The sequence below is a fragment of the Grus americana genome, chromosome 4 (genome assembly GCF_028858705.1).
Source record: "Grus americana isolate bGruAme1 chromosome 4, bGruAme1.mat, whole genome shotgun sequence".
In the NCBI taxonomy this organism is placed as follows: Eukaryota; Metazoa; Chordata; class Aves; order Gruiformes; family Gruidae; genus Grus; species Grus americana.
In genome coordinates, this window is record NC_072855.1 from 66,086,041 (window position 1) to 66,109,710 (window position 23,670).

At 37.3% G+C, this 23,670-nt stretch overlaps 1 pseudogene; it reads left to right on the plus strand.

Moving 5' to 3' along the window:
* LOC129206315 (uncharacterized) overlaps window positions 1-23,670 on the plus strand; it is an 85,276-nt pseudogene that overhangs the window by 53,908 nt on the left and 7,698 nt on the right.

The following is a 23,670-nucleotide window of genomic DNA, read 5'->3' on the forward strand; positions in this document are numbered from 1 at the left end:
TCCAGTGGCAGGTTATGAGTGGGAAGTACAACAGGACTGCAGTACTTGTCCGTCAGTGTATGGCCAGTGGTGGAACACAGAGCAGTTTCTATGCTGGCCTGACTGCTTGTGGGACCATCTGGCTGAAGATTAGGGAGAAAGGATCTTCCCATCTTCCCTGGGCCAGCATTGTTCATTGCAAGTGCTTATCACAAATTTGTGGGGAGTAACCTCTTGTCTGAAGCTTAGGATGTTTTTTTTCCTGCTCTCTCTAATGACACTGTTTAGGATCACTGCAACAGAGTGGCTTGATAAAGTTGCCCTTCTTCTCTCTTAGCACTTTGGCCTTTCTCAGGCCCAGAAGGACGATTTCATCAGATGACATCTCCTTCCACCTGGCAGTTTGTGTTTTCATTAGTGTCACTACAGGGAATTTATATTTTTATAGAAATATTAGTGGCTCAGTTTGCTAATACATTTCATGCAACAATATGAAGTGCAGTTCATCCCCTTGGTACAACAGCACACATATTTTAAAACTTTTTTAAAGGTGTAAGTAAACTAGCAGGTGTGCCACAGCAAAATAGTTAACAAGTAACCATAATGCTGCTTTGTCTATTTTGCATTTGTGGAGTCTTTATCTAGATTTTCCAAATTGGCAACTGGTACACGTAAGCAGTCTCCATTTCATTATGGGCAAACATGGAAGTATTGCAGCAGTGTGCACCCACTGATTTGTCTCCAGCTCATCCTCATCTGTCTCTGGCCTCAAGTTTTCTCTTTGCTGTGGCTGGATCCTATACATCTCTTGAAATCTCTATTGGTGTATCCACATGAAGTGAAAAATGAAGTGCCTTCCATAAAGAGAACTCATCAAGTTCACTTGTGTCTTAATGGCATTAGCTTTTTAAACTTTTTTGCTTGTAGAATTTGACTTTAGTTCCTTAATTGGATGAACTGCTCTTGAAGGTCCACCAATACTGATGGAGCAGGTTCATTGCCTCTTACGCCTGAACAGCAGCATAGCTGTTAAAACATCTCGGGATGACAATTGCTCTTTACGCAATTGTGTTGTTAACTGCCGTTCTGTTTGTTGTCCTCCGTAACACAAGTCTTTACTGCTGCCTAGACAGTTTCCCCATTTTTGAGCATTTGATAATTTCTTTCCAAGTTTACTACTTTGCACTTGTCTTTACTGAATTTTATCTTATTGACTTTGGGCCATTTCTCCAATCTATCAAGATCATTTTAAGTTTGACTGCACTCCTGTAAAGTGCTTGTAACTGCTTCCAGCATGGTGTCACCTACAAGCTTTGTAAGTGTCTTCTCTATTCCATTATCTTAGTAGTCATTAATGAAAATATTGAATAGAACCAGACTCAGGACAGACCTCTCTGTGACCTCACTTTATACTTCATCTCAGTTTTGACAAGAAAGTATTTATCCACCCTTTCAGTAGGATATTTCGGTCCCTAATAAGAAAAAATGAGTCAGCGGAAAATATGAGCTTAAAGATTAGTTAGCTATTCAGAGATTCACAAATTCTAGCATAGAATAGCAGTATGTGGGAGAGAAATTAAATGTTCACCATTTATTGCTACAAATATGTCTTTTACATGATTTAAGAAGGTTTATTCTCCAATAATACATGAAAAGATTTATCATTGGAGTATTCTTGGTCAGAAAGATATATATTAGGTTTTAAAAGTTCAAAGAACTTCTTGCTCTCTGTGGGGAGACGGACCCTATAAATTGACTTAACCATCACACCCATTAACATATATATTATAATATTTATAATATATTTTGGTAGATGCACAGTACAATGCATCTATACAGATACGTGGATATGTATGTATAGTCCATATAGAATATATAAAAATAAGGTTGAAGACTTGCATAATATATCTTGAAATAAAAATGATCTATCTTCAGTGAACAGAAATCACTTGTTACACAGGAGGAAATGTGAATTATTGCTGTTCCCATACTCCAAGATCTCTTGACAGGGCAATGAATGCAAAGAGTTTAAACATCTTATTTGATAACTATGAAGGCAGAATCATTCTAATATCCAGTTTATGTACTACTTTATGGATTATGCTAGAATTTAATCTCTTTTTTTGCAATTTTTATTCATACTTTAAAAGCACAATAATCTTTCCAATCCTGCTGTGTTGTGGATAAGTATATATTATTCTCATTTCTTAAATGGAGAAATAAAGAAAAGCGTTTAAATTATTTGTCTCTGTATACTGAATAAGTGTTAGAAATTTGGCCTGGATTGTTTAAAACTGGCTTAGAACTAGTTCTTATGCCCATGGTCATCAAATATGTGATTTAATCATAGAATCGTAGAATGGTTTAGGTTGGAAGGGACCTTAAAGATCATCTAGTTCCAACCCCCCCTGCCATGGGCAGGGACACCCTCCACTAGACCAGGTTGCCCAAAGCCCCATCCAACCTGGTCTTAAACACTTCCAGGGAGGGGGCATCCACCACCTCTCTGGGCAACCTGTTCCAGTGCCTCACCACTCTAACAGTAAAGAATTTTTTCCTAATATCTCATCTAAATCTACCCTCCTTCATCTTAGGTAGCAATTTATTTTCTAAGTAGCAGTTTATTTTTTTGACTGTCTTTCATATGTGTATGCACATACACACTCATACTTAGCCCTTTCCCCTAGATGCATACTTAATGCACATGTACTCAACTTCAGCTAGTTCTTGTTGCCTGTTGAGAGAGGTACTACTTATGAAAAAATGGTCCTGAATTCTTTCTGTCCGTATGCAGGAGACTGGGTAGGATATGAAATCCTTTAAATAAAAATCACACTTGCTTTTTCTGATGAAAAATAGTTATCAAAGTAGAGAAACTGCCCCATTTGTTTAATAGAACCGTAAAATCTTAACTTTGCTTTGGGTTTTTGGTTTTTTTTTCCTGTTAGATTTTGATAACTTGGCGCTTTTTAGACAAATTCCAATCTATCAGTAATAACAACATAGGGCTTTTTGTCATGATAACAAAAGTAGGAGCATGGGGACTTTGCCCCATTGAAATTACTTTGCCAATTAACTCTATGTTATTATACAAGACCCTTCCCAGTGGAAAGCGGTGGCAAAAAAACCCCAAAACCACAACCCAACCCCAAAAAACCCCACAACCAAAAATCTTTCCTAAAGAAAACAGACTTGGTTGTCAGTTTTGATCATGAGTAACTTTTTGGTTTTCTCTTATTTGGTTTGCTGGGATTACATTGGTCTCAGTTCTGCTATTCTGTCTGAAATTGAGTTTTAGCGTAGCGTTGCTAATATTGTCTGTCACCCAGCAAGAAGCTATGTTTTGCACTGGGGACATCTATCATTGGGACCATTGTTGTTGGAGTATTTTTCCTCTGGTTCATGAAGTATTATTTTAATTTCTTTAAGTTGTGCTGAAAGCTGCATACTTGTGGCAATTTCTTTTGAATCCATTGTTTGAAACTGCACCCCTTGCATTGGATGCCTTTTATATAATGTTGTGATAACCATCCAACTTCTTGAAACAGTCTCTAGAACATATGGGGAGGATAAGATCCAAGATGTCTCTCTGCTGTAGTTCAAGACAGCATTTAATAAATCTCTGTGTGGTAGATGACTGAATACTTCAGAATACCCACCAACAGACTGCATTTTCTTAAAGAAAGTCATCAACACTGTCAGCTAAAAACTGCACTTAATATATTTTTACTGGTTTGAATACTATAAAAAATGATGGTTTTCTGCATTTCTATATTAATAAAAGTTTTCTTTTAAATGGAAAATTAAAAATAATGAGAAACTAATAATACCTATATCTAGATTTCCTAGTTTCTCATCCAAGAACATGCAATCATGGTATATGTAGTTTAAGACAATGATAGATAAAATATCTGTAACTCTTTTGTTAGAAAAGATTCCAGACTAAATCATTAAGTCTCAAACAGATATTTCAAAGTGTATTGTCTTCTAAATATACAGACAGGCTCTCGGTTGTAGGATTTAATCTAGAGGCCAATGACATCAATAGAAAAACTGATTCAAATTAAGCTCATCAGTCCAAATAATTGGTCTTCGCCATAGGTTCAAAGACATATGGAAAACTCTCATTTAAGCATTGGCATAATACTGTCACACAGCATTAAATATTTGGGTGAAAGTAATTAAATAATGATTTCAGTCACTTATATCCCTTTTTAAAAACAGCTCATGATATCAGATTAAATGTCTGTAAAACTTATGTTGAAAGTTTATGCTAGTATAACGAATACAGTTACTAAAGCTGCTTTTGCTATTTGGTTTTTCCAGCACTGAAGGGCTATTTGAATGTAACAGAAAGGGTCTAGATAAAAACCTAAGAATTAAAATTTAAGATTTTTATTAATGTCTTTATCCTGGGAAAAAAAAAAAAAAAAGGACTGCAGCTTTACTTATGGTCCATTCCATTAAATTCTGTAGAAACAATTGCAGCACAGTCCCTGGAAAATGCTGATATTTTACAAAGATTTACCAATTTCATCAATATTTCTAGGTCAAGGAGAAAATTGGCAATCTATTATGAGGGAGTATTTTAACAATATTCTATTTTGTTGATGGTTTCAGAACTTTTTTCCAGAACTTTCTTCCAATGAGGAGTCAGAAAAGAATCTCACTGTAGGGGAATTAGTGGGAAACACCCTGTTTTGGTTGTATGGATTTAACAGAGTTAATGGTATGTTTTGTGTTAAAGACACATATAAACATTTGAAATTGCATGATCCAGAATAGAAATTGCATTTTTATTAATTTTACTGTCTGTCATGGCGTAAAGTCTTTGTCATTTTAAAATAAAATTGCACCTGTGTAACAACTAAAAGTTATTTAGACTTTCACAGCTTGATCTTATGCTTCCTGTTGAAAACAAATCTTCTGCTGACAATCATGATACAGGAAAAGAAATTTTCTACTTTCAGAAGTGACCAGAAAGGCATTGCTGTGTGTAAACTTGTATTTCTTAAATGTAAGCCTCTGCTTTTGTATTGCTGAGTTCATATGGAACATCTGTACATGGAAGAAGTGGGATTTTCAAAAGCTCATTGAGATATGTTTATGCTGTGTGACAGATTGTGGTCTGGTACCCTTCAAAACTGTGGACCCTTGATCAACCAGAGCAGAATTAGACCTTTTGTCAAAGCACTAGAAAAAAAAGTGCTTATTACACTGGTTCTCCCTTTCTCTTGAATATGGAGTAGTTCAAGCAATACCTCATGCAGAGGAAATCTACATCTACATTTTCTGTTATTAAATACATTGTCAGTGATACCTTAACATAATAGCTCATTAAATGTACTGGCCGCAGATATAATTATAGAAATGACAGGGGAAGGGAAGAATGTAGAAAATGGAGATAACTACTCAAAATTTCCTGAATATGATTCCTAGTAGGTAAATCAACTTTTTGGTACAAAAAGTACAAAAGTTCAATTTGGAACAACATGAAATTCTTTTATTCTTCAGAGTTCAGATCATACATAATTAAAATTTCTCAAGAAATATCGCCTGCATGAAATTTCAGCCAAATAGTGAAAAACTTGGTATGGTAGCTTATCTTCTGCCACCTTTAAAGGTAGAAATTTAATTAAATTTTAGAGGATCACTGTTTATAACCTTGGCTCTGTCAAATGCAAACATGTTTTTAATTCATTTACAGACTTCGTCCATGGCCTAAACATATTTGAAGGCATATAGTTATCTCTTCACCCCAAGACTACTGATAGTCACAGAATCACAGATTGGTAGGGGTTGGAAGGGACCTCTGGAGCTCACCTAGTCCAACCCCCCTGCTAAAGCAGGATCACCTGGAGCAGGTTGAAAAGGATCGTGTCCAGGCAGGTTTTGAATATCTCCAGAGAAGGAGACCCCACAACCTCTCTGGGCAGCCTGTCCCAGTGCTCTGTCACCCTCACAGTAAAGAAGTTTTTCTTCATGTTCAGATGGAACTTCCTGTGTTCCAGTTTGTGCCCGTTGCCCCTTGTCCTGTTGCGGGGCACCACTGAGAAGAGTCTGGCCCTGTCCTCTTGACACCCACCTTTTAGATCTTTGTAAGCATTGATGAGATCCCCTCTCAGTCTTCTCTTCTCCAGGCTAAACAGACCCAGCTCTCTCAGTCTTTCCTCATACGAGAGATGTTCAAGTCCCCTCATCATCTCTGTAGCCCAAATAGTGTTTGTTTGTAAAGCCCAATTAGGGGCTAGTAAAGCACACAGAATTTTTATACTTTTTTCTAGCTGGTGAAATTCCTCCATCCTTTTAAATGAACATAAAATTGAGGTAGATCTTTTCTTAAATGTTCACAAGAAGTAATGGGCCGTGGTGCTTTGTGGAAAACCTGAGATGGAATAACGTGTGTAATAGCTGTTTCCCTGACACAGCCTTTGCCTGTTGCCTTAGGAGATGTAGCTCACATGTGTTTTCCATTTGCCCATTCTCTAAAGCATGATATCTCCTAGAAGGAATAAATTTCAGCTTGCACAGTTTTCAAAATACTATATACTGTATGAAATATAAATACATAGAACTGGCTTAATTACTGAAAGCTGTTTAACCTTTCAGGCTATCAAAATGCCCTATGTAGAATATAGTGAGCTTTAGATGTTTTTACAGAACATTAAATACAAAATCATATTTTAAGATAGAAGCCAGGGCCAGCATTAGGACTTGCCCTCTTCAAAAGCAGTGGCAAAGCTTTTATTAATTGTAATGGTGAATGATTAGGGGATAATATAGGGGACTCATAGTTAACTCCATATGCATTCTACATGTTCCCCACCACCCTGCTGTCCTCAGTTAATTTTTATCAACATGGAGATGAGGTTAATTTATATGAAGTAACAGCTGAAACTTTGAAATTCTGGTGTCTTTTATTGGTTCGTGTCACAACCCGAGTGTTATTTAAACTTCTATTTTTTTCATATTTAATACTGGATAATACTCTAGAGGCCTCTTTAAAACAGCTAATGTTCCCTTTGGCACTGAAATCCACTTACCTTAACTGACTTCTGTTATACTTCAACCTGATTCTCAGAGTCACAATGGTAATATTCATTTTAATGTCCCAATAGGCTCTCAGTATTCATCAAATATTTGATTTACATTTCTAATAAGGCGTATGGAATGCAGAAACATGAAACCCATACTCTGCCATGATTCTAACTACTGTCTCTTTCATTAACACTGTGAATTATTTCTCCAAAATAATTAAAATCCATAATTGAATATACTAGAATAATTTTGGAAGATTAGTTTAATTATTCCAGTGCTTCTATTTGGAAAGATCACATAATTTATAACAACAGAATAGGCAAATATGAATTTACTCTCCCAGAGTCCTTTTGTTTATAGTTACCTATTAAGAAAACATATATACTTGAAATGCTTATGGTTGTTAAGCAACACAGTTACAATGTAGATGTTTTGTACTCCAGAACTGTACTTAAAAAAAAAAAAATCTCAGAATTATTTCAACAACTAATAGGTGTGTTCTCCCCTTTAGGAATTTGTTTTTTCTGTATGCATACTGTAATATAGAAAGTATTCTTTACCATTTAGCCATAGTAAAACTGAATATGCAAATGAATCATGTATACTATATGAAGAATTACTTTTACACTAGAAATCACTAGACTATGTATACAAAAACAAAAGTGCAACTGAAATAACTAGGAGATTAATTGAAAGGGTTAAAAATTCCTGGCATATCCACAGTTTTGGAAGTATAATGCTGCTGGGTAGGCAACTGCAAAGTCTTGCTAGGGTTCATAAGTGGCTTCCTGTGCAAGAGACTAAGGAGGTTTGTGATTCATCAGAGGGTGACCAGAAGGTCTGAAAACTGGCCATAAACCTCTGAACAGCATTTTGCAGCTGCTACTGCAACACATTGAGTTGTGGGACTGAATGGCATTTTGACCATTATAACCGTAGGCGGGAAGTGTATTGAAGGGAGCGGAAAAACTAGGCTAAAAGAAAACCTGAACTGGAAAATTGTTAGGAAAGAGAACTGGAGCGAAGGAACAGGACGGGAGATGAGTACATTAATAAAAAGACAGATATCTTAGTAACTTGAAAAAATTCTTAAAAAATCTTCAAATCGTGGGGCTCCAACTGCCCCAGGGTTCCCAGTCAGTTCTTTGGCATGATGTCAAATGGTACCCGCTAGGGACCTGCTCCCATCAATGGTTATATCTAAATTCTCTGAGTTACTGGACTGATGCGGCGTGGGTAAGCAGGGGACACGCACAGCTATACCAATGTGTTGCTCACATGTCTAATCCTAGTTATACAGAGGGCTTGCGGGTGCCTGGCTTCCAGTCTGGCAATACTGCCGTGCCTAGAAACAAATGGCTCCTAAGCTACTGATTCCTGTTGTGGGAATCCTGGTATGGCTCATTTCTCTTGTGGTACACTCGGTACCTCTCATTCACAACCTGCACTGATTCCTGTATTTATTTTTTTTAGTATGGTTTGTAGTGTTAGTTTGAACTTGTAAAATTTTAAATGTCTTGTGTGTGTGTGTTACTTCAGGGGTTGCTTTTGCTGCACGATGGAGTATAGCTTATAGCACTGCAGGGCCAGCTCTTGAACCAGGATAATACCACCATGCCAGCACATGTGCGGAACCTGGACTAATTAGCCTTGCTGAGAGACATGGCTAATTAGTCCAGACTTAATACAAATCTCACCATGCTTCTGGGAGCTGAGCCGGTATTGCTGCATGGTGATATGTCAGCCTGCTAATTCACTGAGAGCTCTCTGTGGGATCTCTGAGTGGACGGGGTCATCAGCTACGCCCTCGGATGGGTCCCTGTTTGGGACACCTTATGGCACAGAAGCTTTTAGTCTCTCACCAGGTTTAACCTCAAGGAACTGACAAGGGTGTCCAAGGTGGCTTCCTTATTCTAAACTTTGTTTCCATACTCAGTCTGCCAACACGTTCTGTTCTTCAGTGCATGTCAGAGGCTTGCTTGCTCATCCAGACTCCTCCGCTTTCCACTCTTCTTCGTCTCGCTGGCTCCAGCAAGCAGATCTTCAGTGGCAGAGTCCTCTTTCCAGTCCCGACAGGGCCATGGGCTCTGTGCAGGGTGCAGGGGACACCATGCATCAGGCTCCCAGCTTTCATGCTTTGGCTCGCTCGTTGTGAAGCAGCTGAGTGATGAGACAGTGAGCAATGCAGAGGGTCAACTGCTGGATCAGGCACCTGCCACGAGTGTCCTTAACAATATCCTTCCCAAACCCAGTATCAGCAAAAGTGGGATCAGATTTTTTTGTCTGAAGACAATTGTTTTCTGTAGTAGAGATGTGAGAGGAAAGGGATGCAATCATTGATTCTACCTCATTTCAGCCAGTTTTCAAATCACTAGCTGCTATTTTGTCACCTAATCTCACTCGGCTTCGTATTTGGCTCCTGCAAACTGTATGAAAATGTTGCAGAGTGCAGCACAGGAAGGACAAGTAAAAGCCATGTGAGGGGAAGATGGGGTGCATAGTAGGAGAGGAATAGTAGGCTATTTCCCTGTGTTTTTCCCTTCAGGCAAACAATGTTAAGTGGTTGAATTGCTTAGTGAATATTACCCTTTTCATCTGGTTTTATTCCATACATTTTACCAAACTGAATAGTGATTATTAATAATATGTGAGATTTTAATAGGTCTTATAAAAATACTGTTCCATGTAAAGATTGCTGATTTATCCCAAAAAGAGCTGTTACAACAGCTGTGTATAATCACTTTTTTTCTGAAAGAAATACTAGAGTTCAGACAGCTGGGCCTGTGTGTGCACACTGGGGGCAGAAAATAGCTTTTATTGTTGTCCTATTATTTCAAGAAAGGAGATTATTGAGTAACCTAAGAATTCTTGGAGCTGTTTAGCACTTTCCCTGTTCATGCCAGAGAGAATCACACATTTACTGCTAATGAGCAGAATGCAGCTTTATGACTTTGTCTGAATATTTTGCCTGAGATGACTTCCTTTGCTACTAAAATCACTGGCAGAACCTCTCCTGTTGGTTTTAATGAGGAAGGATTGGACCTTTAATAAGCATCACAGTCACGTAAACTTGGGGTTTGTTTTTTTAGCATCGTGCTTTTTAAGTGTTTTTAGTTACTGCCTGCAGTGTATACAGCTGTGAACTTGGATAATAAATAAGGATTATTTCTATGAAGAAACCTTTGGCAGCAATTTTTGCTTTGCTGAGGTAAGCTGTTAGTCATCTGCCACCAAAGGGTAATCAGCTAGATTTTAAATATTGCTGTGTCTTTCTACTTTTACTGTATTTTTGATTAGTCAATAAATACATGTTCAGTCTATTTCCAAAGCCCAGCAATCAGTATAGATGCAAGATACATTGCTGAAAAGAAACAAATCAACAACAGCTAATTGTAAAGCTTTTGGTTGTTCTAAGAAAAGTTTGGGCTCACTTGGAAATTAGTAGAAGGCGGTAAAGCTTCATTATGAAAACATCACAACCAAAAAATTGTGTTGACAGGTGGTAAAGTACATTCTCAAGACTGAATAAACTTATTCACAGATAGTAAAAGTGAAGCCAGAGAGACTGCACTCCCTGATACTAAGGGTGAATTTGAGCTTTGTACCCTGCAGGCAAACGCAATTCAGATTCAAAGGCCTAAATTTAGACCTCTAAATCCATATTTAGGAACCTGCCTGATTTTCAGAAGTGCTTAGTACCGACTCAAGGAGACTGTCTTGTGTAATAAAATAGAGATAAGAAAGGAATCGTAGTTTTCTATTCTTGCTTGTTATGAAATAATTCAGAGCCCAAAATCCAAATCCTTACCATCCTAACTCTCCCTTCCTGAATCCCCAAACAAAAAGTGCTGAAAAAGTCTAAGAAAAAGTTGTAACAAAATGTACTGTGTAAGTGGAATTGTTTAGCATATTGAGTAAATAAAAATGGCAATGGCCTGACATGGTTAAAAACCAATAGATACATCCTGGCTTACAGGTAGAGAGTTAGGAATTTAGCTGTTTGGGTTCTTACTTACCCAGCCAAAAAGAGAGAGATTTATTACTTGCATTACAGGCAAACAGGACATGTGGTATATTCAGTCATTGGATGTACTGCAACAAAACACCAAATAAAAAGTAATGGTTTAGCCATATCTAAAGAAACTCTTCTGATAAATAAGGAACATGGTGTATCATCAGGTATTTTTCTGCACCTCTGCTATTTTTTGTCCACAATATGGATGCAGGGAATGACATGTGCGCTATGCAGATGACTTTTGGTTCAAATCTGGTTTGAATAAACCTTTACTCAGTATTTTAACTTGTAAAGTCTTTAGCTGATAGCAAAAGATTGAGATGCATAATATTTCTTCACCTCAATAAAGCAGTCCTTGCTTAAAAAGACTTCATTCCTTGGAATACTCAAGATCATATCTGTTATCATGTAGCAAAGTCTTTCTCTTTTCCACCCACTTCAGTAAGAGGAATTTTCATTTTAAAAAAAAAAGTATAAATAGATGAAATAAGTGTAAATAGATAAAATAAAAATTGCCATTGCACAAACCAGTCAGATTTGATTATACAGTTATAACAGATACGAAACTTGGAGCACTTGAAGGCCCATGGATAAAACTGTGAAGAGAGACTGCTTAAATACTCCACTTCCAAGATGTCAGTCAAATTTGTAATGTAGGTATGGATGCCTGCAGATGTTCAGCTATTGATTTTCCACTGCTATATCTTCAACCGTGCATCAGCATGTATGTCATGCAACATACCAAAGGATAGAATCTAAGGTTTTAATTAGATGACAACTTTTACTTTATGCCACTTTTGTCATACTATGCCAGTTTTTAGGAGAAAGCTGTCCTTCAGCTCTTTGGGCGATATTCAGTCATTGGCTATATTTCAACAATATATCAAATGAATTGTGCATAGAAGATGAATGTTTTATAAGACTGTGCATCACATTGTTCATTTTGCAGATCCCCATTTGTTCTTAATCTTTGGAACGTAGCAGTGCCTTAGAAGACATCGTCAGATAATGGTAGTCCAACTTACAGTATTGCAAAAAAAAAGAAAGTAAAAGAACCATCCTAAAATTAAGCAGCAGTGTAGAGAATCCAGTAACGTAAGTAATTCTGACACACAGCAATAATCTGAGGAAAATTGAAGCACCTACAAAGCTGGAAAATTTATTGCAGCCAGCCAATGCTTAGCTGCCATGGATGGCAGAAGAACATACAAAAGGATTAGTTTACAGTCAGGTCTGGGAAGCAGGGCACAAAAACAGGAGTGCAGAAGCTTGGGAATTATGCCCAGTTCTGCTACAGTCTTACTGGGCAACCTGAGTAGTCGTTTCATATTTTTGTTTCTTCCCAACACTGAGTTTTGACTATTCCTGACCTGGTGTTACAACACGGATGTTGACGGGAAATCAAGGTTTGGACTGTAAATTCCCCTGGGCAGAGCACCATCCTGTGTGGTAGTACAGTGCCTGGCACAATAGGGCTGGTATCTCTGTGGGAGACTGAAGGCATTACTGTAATATAAGTATCAATATTTTAATCATCTGCCTTTTTTCATCTGTTATCTCACAATTGTTTAGAGTAATTTGGACATTTGTTTCCTTTGCACATTTAAAATGGTCCCAGGGAGACTTCAGTGGATTGAGGTTCACGGATTATGTGGACCTGATTATTCAAATTCGCTGCACCTGCGGGGGTTTCTTTTGATATTGCTTGTTTCAAACTGAATGTTCGCTAAATACAATGAATTTAAAATATGGGAAAAATGAATTAAATGAAAACATTAGAACTGCATCTAAGTTTATAATCAGCGTGATATGGGGGATGGAAATGAATGTGGAACCCAGCTGAACAGTGTGTTGGCATAAGAACTCTTGACTTACAGCTGTTCCTTTGTTCTTTTTTGTTAGTTTTACAGCATTTTTTTTCTAGAAAACCTTACTTTGCATGAAAGACAAATTCATACTAGAAGATTGTTTAGCTTTGTGCATCATAATTTAAACAGAGTGAATTGAAATCTGTTAAAGTTGCACAGCATTCTGATGGAGTGGGCAGTTCAGCCTAATAGGTCGCTTCTGTTCAAAATTAAAACCTACTCTTTTCTGCAATGTAAAAATCAACTTAGAAATATTCTTACTGTCTAGTAAGGCTAACATGGCTTTAATACCAGAATTACTGAGATAAAAGAAGATAAAAATCCGTTACAAGAACTATACATGCAAATTGTCTGCAAATAGCTTCTCTAGACATTGTGAAAGAATGAGAGATGGGAAAGAGTGGAAGACTCTGGTAAGCATTCCTAGTCTACTGCAGGTAGTTCTGAGATTCTCCTAAGGCATGGCTTCAACTGTTGCTTTTTCCACAGAGTAACTGGTGAGGAAGGCCACCACCCACTTTTGCTGTGAGAGCATAGATTAATTCAGGTTGGAAGGAACCTCAGGAGGTCTCTGGTTCCACCTCCTGCTGAAGGAAGGCTTAACTATGAGATCACACCAGGTTGCTCAGCATTTAATCCAGTATGATCTTGAAAACCTGCGGGAATGGAAACTGCACAACCTTCCTGGGAAGACTGTTCCCCTCCTTCACTGCCCTCATGGTCAATAAGTTTTTCCTTTTATCAAGTCAACATTCTTTGGGTTTTTTGCCTGGGACGTGGTATTTCAAGTTCCAGTGCTTTACCTAACCTGAAAAGATTCAAATCTGTGTTTCCAGCCTCTCGGATTAATCTCATAATTGTTGTGATGTAGGCTGTTTGGGTGGGTTGGACTGTATTACCTGTTGAAATTGTTGTGCTGGGCAGAAAGGACTCCACGAATCGCTAGACTAGAGAAACAGATCTAGGGGCAGCAGGAGTCTAGTCTCGCAGCTAGGGGAGGAATGAACGAGGAAGAAGAGGTATTCGGTTCCTGGTCCATAGTGTAATATTTGCTATTATGCATTTCATGTTAAATAGCCACTGGATAAAGTACATGACCAGAAACATAACCCACATTTCTTGCCACCCACAGGAGTATCCTGTTTACTGCATTAAAAAGTCATGTCATGGTTCTGAGATTTCGTTTCTTCCACAGTTTCATCTAATGAAGCTTGAATATTTTTTGCCGAGGTTGTCCAGCTTAAACAGGAAAGGGATCATATCCTGTATAGCCAGGTGGTGAGAGATCTGTTCAAACAGATGGACTTTGAGCCTCCTTCCCTTAAGGTGGTTTAGCCAATCAATGCTTTAGCATCAGTGCTTTGATCGCTTGCCTGTTACAGAACAAAAAGCACTTTCAGCAACCCCTCTCTTGGACATCTTAGTGAAAGTGCCATATTCGCCACTCAGCGCTTAGCTCCTTTCTGTAGCTACGTATCAGCCCATGCTCACAGAACAGCCGCTGAATGGCTCCATCATGAGGCAGGTTTATTCCCTGCCAGGTTTGTGAATTCAGTTCAGGCTTAGGTATTGAAGTCAGCCCTCATTAGCTTTAATGGCAACGGTGTTAGATGAACAGTAGAATTGTCTTTCCCACCAACGTCTGCCCCAGGTTCTCCAATTTAAAAGGGAATTAGAAAACACAATAACAAAAATATCTCTAATTTCTCAGGTTATTATTATTTTTCTTTCTTCCTTCCCACCCTTTTTTGATTGCCTGTTCATTTGTTGCAGAAATTGTAGTGTGCAAGGTGCAGAAGTGTTAGGGTGGAAGGGTTAGTCTCATGGTTCACATGAACGAGTGCCACTGCGGGGGACCGGGTTCCTCCCCTACCTTCACCACCGTGTGCTAATGGGATCATCAGCAGATTTCTTCAGTCAGAGATTTCAGAGATATTTTACAGATATTTTCTGTTTATGGACATGCTAAAAGCTCATGGGTAAAGTACAAGTTAATAGGGGCTGTATTTGAAACGTGTGCACTGCTACATGAATTACAACTTCTTTCCCCCTCACCCCCTCCAGAATACTTAGTTGTGTCAAAGCAGGAACCCAAATTAGTGAATATTTAGCAAAGTGGCCTTCATCTCTCTGTGCTTCAATTATATCATTTCTTAGAGGTGTTGGGAGGATAGATTAATTATAGTGAGAGCTGAGAGCACCACAAAAAAAGCTGAGAAAACCACAAAAAAGCCTATGAAGAAATTGGTAATTTTGTATTCAGTGCAGGGTTTTGATGGTGTGTGCTAAATAAGGTCTGGAATCAAACATAGAAGGATGAGGATAAAAAGAAAAACTGAATAGCTCCCCATTCAGTTAATGTCCATTTTATACACTGAATAAGTCCTATGGGGCGGGGGGGGGGGGGGAATGCAGCATTGGTTCTCATATTTTATAACTTTTGAGTTCTTGAATCTGTAAATTTAATATTTGTGTAGCATGAGATTAGAGAAAATGCACAGCAGAAATAGCACAAAAGAGTGTTCTTCCTTGAGGACATCTCACAGATTTCATTTAGGCAAGACATAAGAGTTTGTGCAAATTTTTATGTACAAAGAGCTTTTGTTATTGTTGTTGTTAGTGCCGGAAATGAAGCCGCTCGTTATCAGCAAACTTCTCAGCAGCTGCCCAGCCAACAGGCTGCCACGTTTCCTTGTCCAGCTACACGGTGCTGCGTACAGCAAGTACGTCTGGGAGTAGTAAATAAACTTGGAAGAGATCTAATATTCCTCAGCTGACATGATGGGCCTGCCTTTTTGTGAAAAGGAATTGAAGTGTGGAATTCAGATACATGGGAGCTTAATTTTTAAGCTTTATGATTAGAGGTAGAGTCTTTACTGCCCTCACCTGTACTCTAACTATTTAAGTCTCCTGTGTGAATCACAGTCCTCTCTGGAATCAAAAGGCAAAGGAAGCCTCACTTTTTAATTTCTGCCTGTCAGTCACTTGAGCAGAATTGATGACCCGTTCACAGGGATTTACTAAAGCTACACAGGCAGGAACCCATTTGACAGGTAAAGGAAAACTCCCTTTTTGTTTGGTACCTTCGTGGCTGTAATTAACATTTCTGTTTTGTTCTAATTATAGTTTTTGTATCTTAGCCATTATGCTAATGGTGTTGTTCAGTAGTATGTGAGATTGCATTCATTATCACTGGTGAATTAAACCTTTATTAAAGAAAAATTCCCCCAGGCCTCATTCTGAAGTTAAGTAATTATTCATTTGGTTTTATCCTGGCAATTAGCTTATATACTGTAGCACTCGTGATTGAGTTTCTATACCTCCCCAGATGAGATTAACCCACCATGGTAAATAAATGCCTAACAGCTCCCAACATGTTGTTTTAAGCGCATTATTATATAGCAAAAAAAAAAAAAAAAAAAAAAGAGAGAGTCATCACTCAGTAAAATAGCTTTTGAGTTCCTAGCAGGCAATACAGTCAGAAGGAGATTGTGCTGGACATTTGGGGCTCTGTGGAGCAACAGTAATAACAAACGAGTTTATGAAGCTCTCCAACAGAGCAGTTAATTCTTTCTTCAACTGCAATGACTTCCTTGGTCAATATGCTTCACAACTGAGATATGCACTCTACTCAGCCATGCTCACGTTGTAAATCAAGCCTTCTGAGAGCTTCCGGACATAAATAAATTTCCTGGATAATGTAGCCTAGCTCTCAGTCATGAGAGGGGAAAAAAGTATGGAGGAAAATCTTATTCGCCCACCCCTACATAATAATGACAACAATAATAATTTGTGAATGCCTCACAAGCACTATTGAATTCAACAATACTTCCCTGAAGAAAGATGGGGTTTTATGCCTATTTTACCACCAGAATAGGGAGGCATGGAGAAATTAGGGATTTTCCAACACACACACAAGAAATCATCAACAGAAATGGATTCTAACTGTGGTTCCCCTGTGGCCTAATCAGATGATTTACTTGTGTTAAGAGTTTTCTCTCTCAAACCTCTTTTTAGCACACATTCAGTTTAGAAATCTCTTATAAAATGAGAGTCAAATGCATTTGAAGTCTCTTTTTACTGATCCAATTCACCTTATGATGCTCTATGGGGAGAGGCAACCATTGTCCTGCCTTTAATTACAGCTACAGTTTTTAGAAGTATTTTTAAATGGAACACCTTAACAGCATTAAATTAATCAATCAAGCATCCTTGATTCCATACAAGGCTTCAGTGATGGCTCATAATCATTGCATAAGGTGAAACCTAGCGTGCTACCACAGCTAAAACATTAATCAACTACCTGAGAGTTTTGCCTCAAGAAGTAATTTAGGATTTGACCTTGAATTTGGTTAGCTAGTATATATGAAATGCAGGCGTTACCTCTACTGTGTTGTGAACCCAGCAAATTTGCACAGATAGGAAAAATTAAATGATGCTTATCAAAAATCAGTGTATACTAATCTCCTGTTTATTCTGGCAATATCTACCATATACCCACAGGATCTAAGAACCACCTTAAACATCTCCACTTTCAATTCCAAATGCAAGCTGCATGTCATTAACCTTGGATCAATATCAAACATGTGAAGCACAGCAGACATAAAATAAATAAATGAAAAATAATTTTGAAAACTTCCACATAATTTTCCCATTGGGGAAAAAAAAAACCGAGAAAAAGAAAAAGCGAAACACAATGCTGTTCCTGTCCTTTAATGCATGACATGAAAGTATTGCACTTCAGATTCTGAAAGGTTATCTGCCTCACCTGCACTGCTATCAGTGGAAGCTGCATGCCTAAATATGTTTGAGTTTCTGGGCATTGGCTCCATGCAGCTGAAGGTAGGATGAAAATCTGGATAGAATTCAAGGTCATTAGTAAATCTTGTTAAATTATGTATTATATGTGGAGTTATAGATTGCATAAAACAACACAATATTGCTTACAGTAGGGTTATCCCACCTCTTGGGATACTAAAGATGTTGCTTGATTAATATTCATAAGGTGTTATAAAATAATAAAGTGATATATAAGTGACAAATATTATTGTACTCTACTATATCTCATTAATCTAGTAGGTTTGAATTGTGTACTGTGACTTCGACACAGAAGTCATTCTCCTCCAAATGTGCTTTACAGACCACTGCATCCATTGAGGGCTCGGTGGAACTATGGTGCAATGATCAGGGAGGTTCAACGTCCAGGCTTTGCTCTTAACCACTTTGTGGAGTAGCAATTACATCCCCATGGAAATAAAGGTCTCACCGATAAAAAAGAAATTGCAGATATGACCTGTTGATCAGTCCAAAAGGAGTGTTACCTGCTATTCAGGAGGAAAGGGAGGAGTAAACTTGAGTTTCAGCTGAAAAATCATCCTGTCAGATTGCATTAAGAAGGCTTCCATGTTTAATCATGTGTCAGTTGTCTTGCAGCAAATGTTTCCTGCTTATCAGTAAATCTTTTTTTGATTTCCACAACAGCAAATCAGGCTTGGTTTTCATCCCTCCTGCATTATTAGAAATTATGCTTTCGTGGTAATGAAAATCCTGAAGACCAAATTATTTTTTTCACTGATATCTAGTCAAGTGAAATGCTGTCTGAGCCCTGACCATCCAGCGTTGGGATGCCAGCAGATAATGCTGTGCCTCAGGACATCCAATGCAGTTGTGCAAAAATGAAGTAGGTTTCCTCCATATATAAATTATCCACAACATGATAGTCCTTTCAATCATGGCCCCTCAAAGTTCTCCAAAAAAGAAAGTGGAAAAGACAGGAAGAAAGTTAAGCTCCAGAATTTTCCACTGCTGAAATTATCTTCTGGACAGTCTTCTGACTCTTACCATGGATTTTTGTCCCTGCAAGAATGGGAGACCTAAACCTGCATTCTTAATTGAAGAGAGACATTTTTTTAAAAAAAAATTGCTATTGAGACAAGTGGTATTCACCTATCCTTTGATGATGGGACATCGGAGCAGCTGAGGTAGGCAGTGAGCTGTTAGGTAGAGCCTGCCAAAGTGTTGATTCTGTTTCCAGACACTTTTGCCTCTACCAAGAAGTCCATTAACTGCTGTGCGTGCTTCTGCTGTGGCAGATTAAGTTTTACAAACTTATTTACTTAGCAAGAGTGATTTTTTTTTTTCTTTTGCAAGGGGAAAAAAGCACTTCTGTTTACTTTTTTGAAAATTGCTTTCTTATTGAAATGCTGAATTTCCGTTAGTTTTGTCATAACTCTACTCAGTGTAAACAGGAAACATTTGCATTTTGAATCAGCTTATCATATAAAAGTAGACGATATTTCAGTGGGAGAATTTTGGACATGTCTGTTTGAATGCTGTGCTGTTTTATGATGGTACTGTGGAGGAGATGCTAGGAGCTTGTGACAGAAGTGAAGAGGGTTTGGTTTGAGCAGTTTATTGCCTCTGGTAGACACTCCAACAGTGAAAGTTGTGCACAGTATTTGAAATTGTTATTGTCAATGAATAACTGTAAAAACCATATGCAATTGGACAGAAAAGAACTTTAAAGATGTTCAATGTTAGCTGATTTAATTGGTTGGTGAGCAGCATATTTCTTTCAGAGGAAGATTCCATGTGTGTTATTCAACTATATCAGCCTTACGTTAGAGCAATATCTAATGAAGCTGTTCGTTGCTTTGCATCATTTTCTGTAGTGGTGATCATAACAAAATATATAAACATAGCAACAGACTTTAATTTTAAATTAATAGAAAAAAATTTCTTGTTAAAATGAGATATGTTGATCTGTTAGGTTCCAAGTCTTTGAGTGACAAACTCTGAAGTAATGACTATAGAGGTTAATTAGGAAAACAGGCCTTGCTTTGTAAGGACAGGTCCCCAGTGCTATTGCCTTCATGAAATCTGATCATCTTGAGGAAAGCTTCCAGATAGTCCAGTAAAAAGATGCTAAAATATGTATTTATTAATAGCCTTTAGAAAAATGTTACCTTCACATTTTTGTGCCATTGCCTCATTTACATCTGAATCACACCAATTCTCTGAAATGTTCGGAATACAAATATTAGTCCATTGGTTATTTTCACAATTCCTTATATTTACTAGATAGGAAATTCCTTAAAATTTTAAGTTCTTCATTCAGGCTGCTCTTCAGCTATAATATACAGCACTTTTAAAATATAAATTGGAAAAACTATCCATTTCAAAAGAGTATTCCAGAATTTACCTAGAACAGGGAAGTCCAGAGCTCCAATTTCTTTTTATTTTTAGAATCCTTTTAGGAAGGTGGTCTGTAGTAATCTTGAAAATATTGGTGGCCACTTGAATTAGAGGATCTTAATTCTGCAGGATAGCAAACCTGCTATCTGCAGTTAGGGTACAGATGATATTAGTGAAGTTTTCCCCTGAAATTTCCTTTGTAAATAGAGTGAAAGTTGGGATATACTCAGATTCTGCTGTCATAACTCTTGACAGATGTTGGCTTGACTAGTCACCATTATAAAATTTTCTGAAAATCTGCAAGTTTGTTTCACCTCCATTTGGCTCTGTCTTCTAAGTTTCTAGGTATACATCCATGCATTTACTCCCACTGCAAACGTGAAGAGAGTATCTGGAAAGTTTCAGTAAATTATCAACACAACTTTTTATAAAATTTGAAAGGTGTTTCCAATTTTTGCTGACATGATGAGAGCTAAGCTGCGAGTAAAGAGATCACAAGATGCTGTGCATATGAGCAGAAGGGCATGTTTTTATTCCTGGCTGATACCTGTTCTTTTCCAGATTCCCTTAAAAGGAACCGAGCAGAAATGATACCATTCTTGTGTCTTACTGAAGCACATTTGAGTTCCATTGTAGTAATGACCAAACTAAGCTTCTCTATATTGATGCTGGGAATGGATTTCCTGAAGAAACAGAGATAAAAATAGTTTCAAATCAGGACAAACTTTTGCTTACTCTTTCAACAGTCAGGTGAAGTAAGACCTTAGAAGGTTCAGAACCAGGAATAAAAAAACCTGCAAATGACTTTGCCACAGGCAACTGTTTAGTAATGTTAAAATATTTTTAAAAATTTTTTTGTCATATTATTTTAGGAGGTTGCATGGTCAAAAATAGAATTTTCAGCAGGTCAAAATATCAAAGCATATTTTTTAAATCACTTTGACATATTAGTGTTTTTATTGCACATACCATGGTAATGGCTTGCTGCCAGTCAGACACATTCTGCTTGCTTTATTTACACATTGAGGTCAATGAGATTCCAAAGCAGGATTACTCATTTGTCCCTAACAAATTTAGATTTGCCAGTGAACTGACCTATGTTGTCAGCAGGATTGTCTTAAAGCAAAGATCCTGAGTCCATACTACATGAGTTAAAGGGGTTACTAGTATAATGGTAATAACAACATCTTTGGTAGACTTACACTCTTTGGTTTGTTTGAAGAGTACCAGTTGTTATGACAATATGATATTATAACAATAATATTGCTAACAGCGTGTAATGTTGTTGGCATTTTAATGACCTCCTTTCCATTTCTGGAACCCTGACTCATGGTTGTGAATGGTCAAGCCTCTTGCATTGCCTGGCTGTGGTGCCAAACTGCAAGCTCAGAATGACTTTGAATCCTTTGGTGATTCTTGTCTGTTCGTCTTTTCTACATGGGTAACCTTTGTTTCAAGATTACTCAACATACAACAGGAAATACAAATTTTAGACCACTTTTGTAATTCCCAGTCCTGGGTTTTGTAACTCCCTAACACCTGGGTTAGGTGTTAGGACCACAAGAACTTGTATTTATGCAGTTTCTGTCTACACACCATAAATGTTAAGGTTTTAAATGTTTTCTTTTCACAATTTACCCACGGAAGGTATACTGCTTCCTTTTCAGTGCTGGGTTAACATAAAATATATATTAGCCTGGAAGAGATAAATTACTTAATGTAATTTCGTAGCTACAGTCTTTGTCATACTCAGAGGCTTGTTATTTAGCCATCCAATTGTATAACCAATTGTTCCCATAATCCTCAGCATTAAAGAATAAGGTTTCCATGGTAATCTTAGATTTTGTAAATGCTTATCATTTCTCTAAATGGATAGCTTAAATAAATAAGTGATCAGCTATCTCGTAGCCAGAATATACTTTATTGGTATAAAAAAGCAGAAATATACCTTTGTTATAAAAATAGACTAGTTTGTTCAGCCATAATAAGTTCACAATCTGCAGAATCATGACCCTACTGATAGTGTTAACAAAAGCTTGCTCCTTAATTATCTGCATCGCATTCAGCTGCTGTTTCCCTCCTAAACTCAATTATAATTCTAATAGCAGCTGTGCTGCCATTGTTTGTTGCAATTCATTTTAAAGAAGTTTGATTGGATGTCATTGGTCTTTTTGACTAAATGTGCAAGGTTCAAAGTATCCACTGCCACTAATAGCCCTCATCTCATCTCAAGATTATACTAATTATTTACATAATTATATATTGTACATTATAGAGCTATTATGTATTATTTCTAAATGATAGTTCTCCATCAAAGATGTTGAACAAAAGAATATATATAGTTTTATTGTCCTTTACACATATTTCAGTGTTGGTGAAGATATGCTTATGATTACTCTCTGTTTCTGTGTTAGTCAACAATTGAAGTATCTTTCTAGTACATTGGAAATTTCTTAGAGCATCCAGGAGTCTCTATTGCTTTCCATTACGACTCTTCATTTATTATTTCTTCTGTACATCTATGTCTGCAATGGATGTGATAAGCGAATACTTCTACAGAGACAAAAATGTCCTCTGATGTCCTTCAAGTTTTGTTGTCCTATTATATGACAGATCTTAGTTTGAAGATTTAATGTAACAATTACAACAGCTAGTAGAAATACACTTCATGATTATCACTTATATAATTTTAAAAAGCCAGCTCATCTCTGGTATAATATAAGAATTTATATGTTGGAATATTTCAGGTCATTTATACATGAGTAGACAAAAATAAATTAAGAAATTGCTGTAGGTCTTGGATTTTGGATTGGATTCCATGTGTGGAGCCAGTTCTATTGCCTTTATATCACTACTACAAATATAACTTTATTTCAGGATAACTCATATATGTCAACAAAAATAAAACAGTAAAAAAAATAAATCTTTGATTATATTAAGGAAAGGCTATCTGTTTAGATACAGAACTGTATTTCTTTGATGTTTATAAGTGAAATGAAGTGACTTGAAGTGGCAGTTTTATTTTGAGGACTGTAGAAGCCTGAAGTTTGATTTGGGCACATCTAACACAAAGGCAAGGCCTTGAATTCTGCCTTCTTATCGTGGAAATGATGATAATGGTCATCTGTGTGTATGTGGGGCATCAAAGGGCTTGGTGCCTTTTGAAAACTCAGGAGTGTCAGTATATTAAATTGTGAGAGCAGTCTTCCACTTTTTTTCTGTTTGTTCTTTCTAATATCTTAAATGTTGCCACCCCCACCCCCCCAACAACTCCACACAGCATTAAAAGAACCCTGTTGGAGTTGCAAAGTCAAGTGATTTATAGTTTGCACATCAGCTGCGCTGCATATGCAAATTGGTCTCTGCATATTTACATAGCATAATGGTCTTCAGTTGCAAAATCATGTACATATTTGGGAGAAATTGCTGCCCCATTCAGTACAAGAGATTCAGAGTTTATGGCAAAAGAGATTGCAGTCAAGACTCCTCCATTTTTTGCAGAAGCTAGAAGGTACATAGCAAATGATGATGAGAATTGCAGGGAGAGAATGGTTTAGAGTATTTGAAAATTGCCCA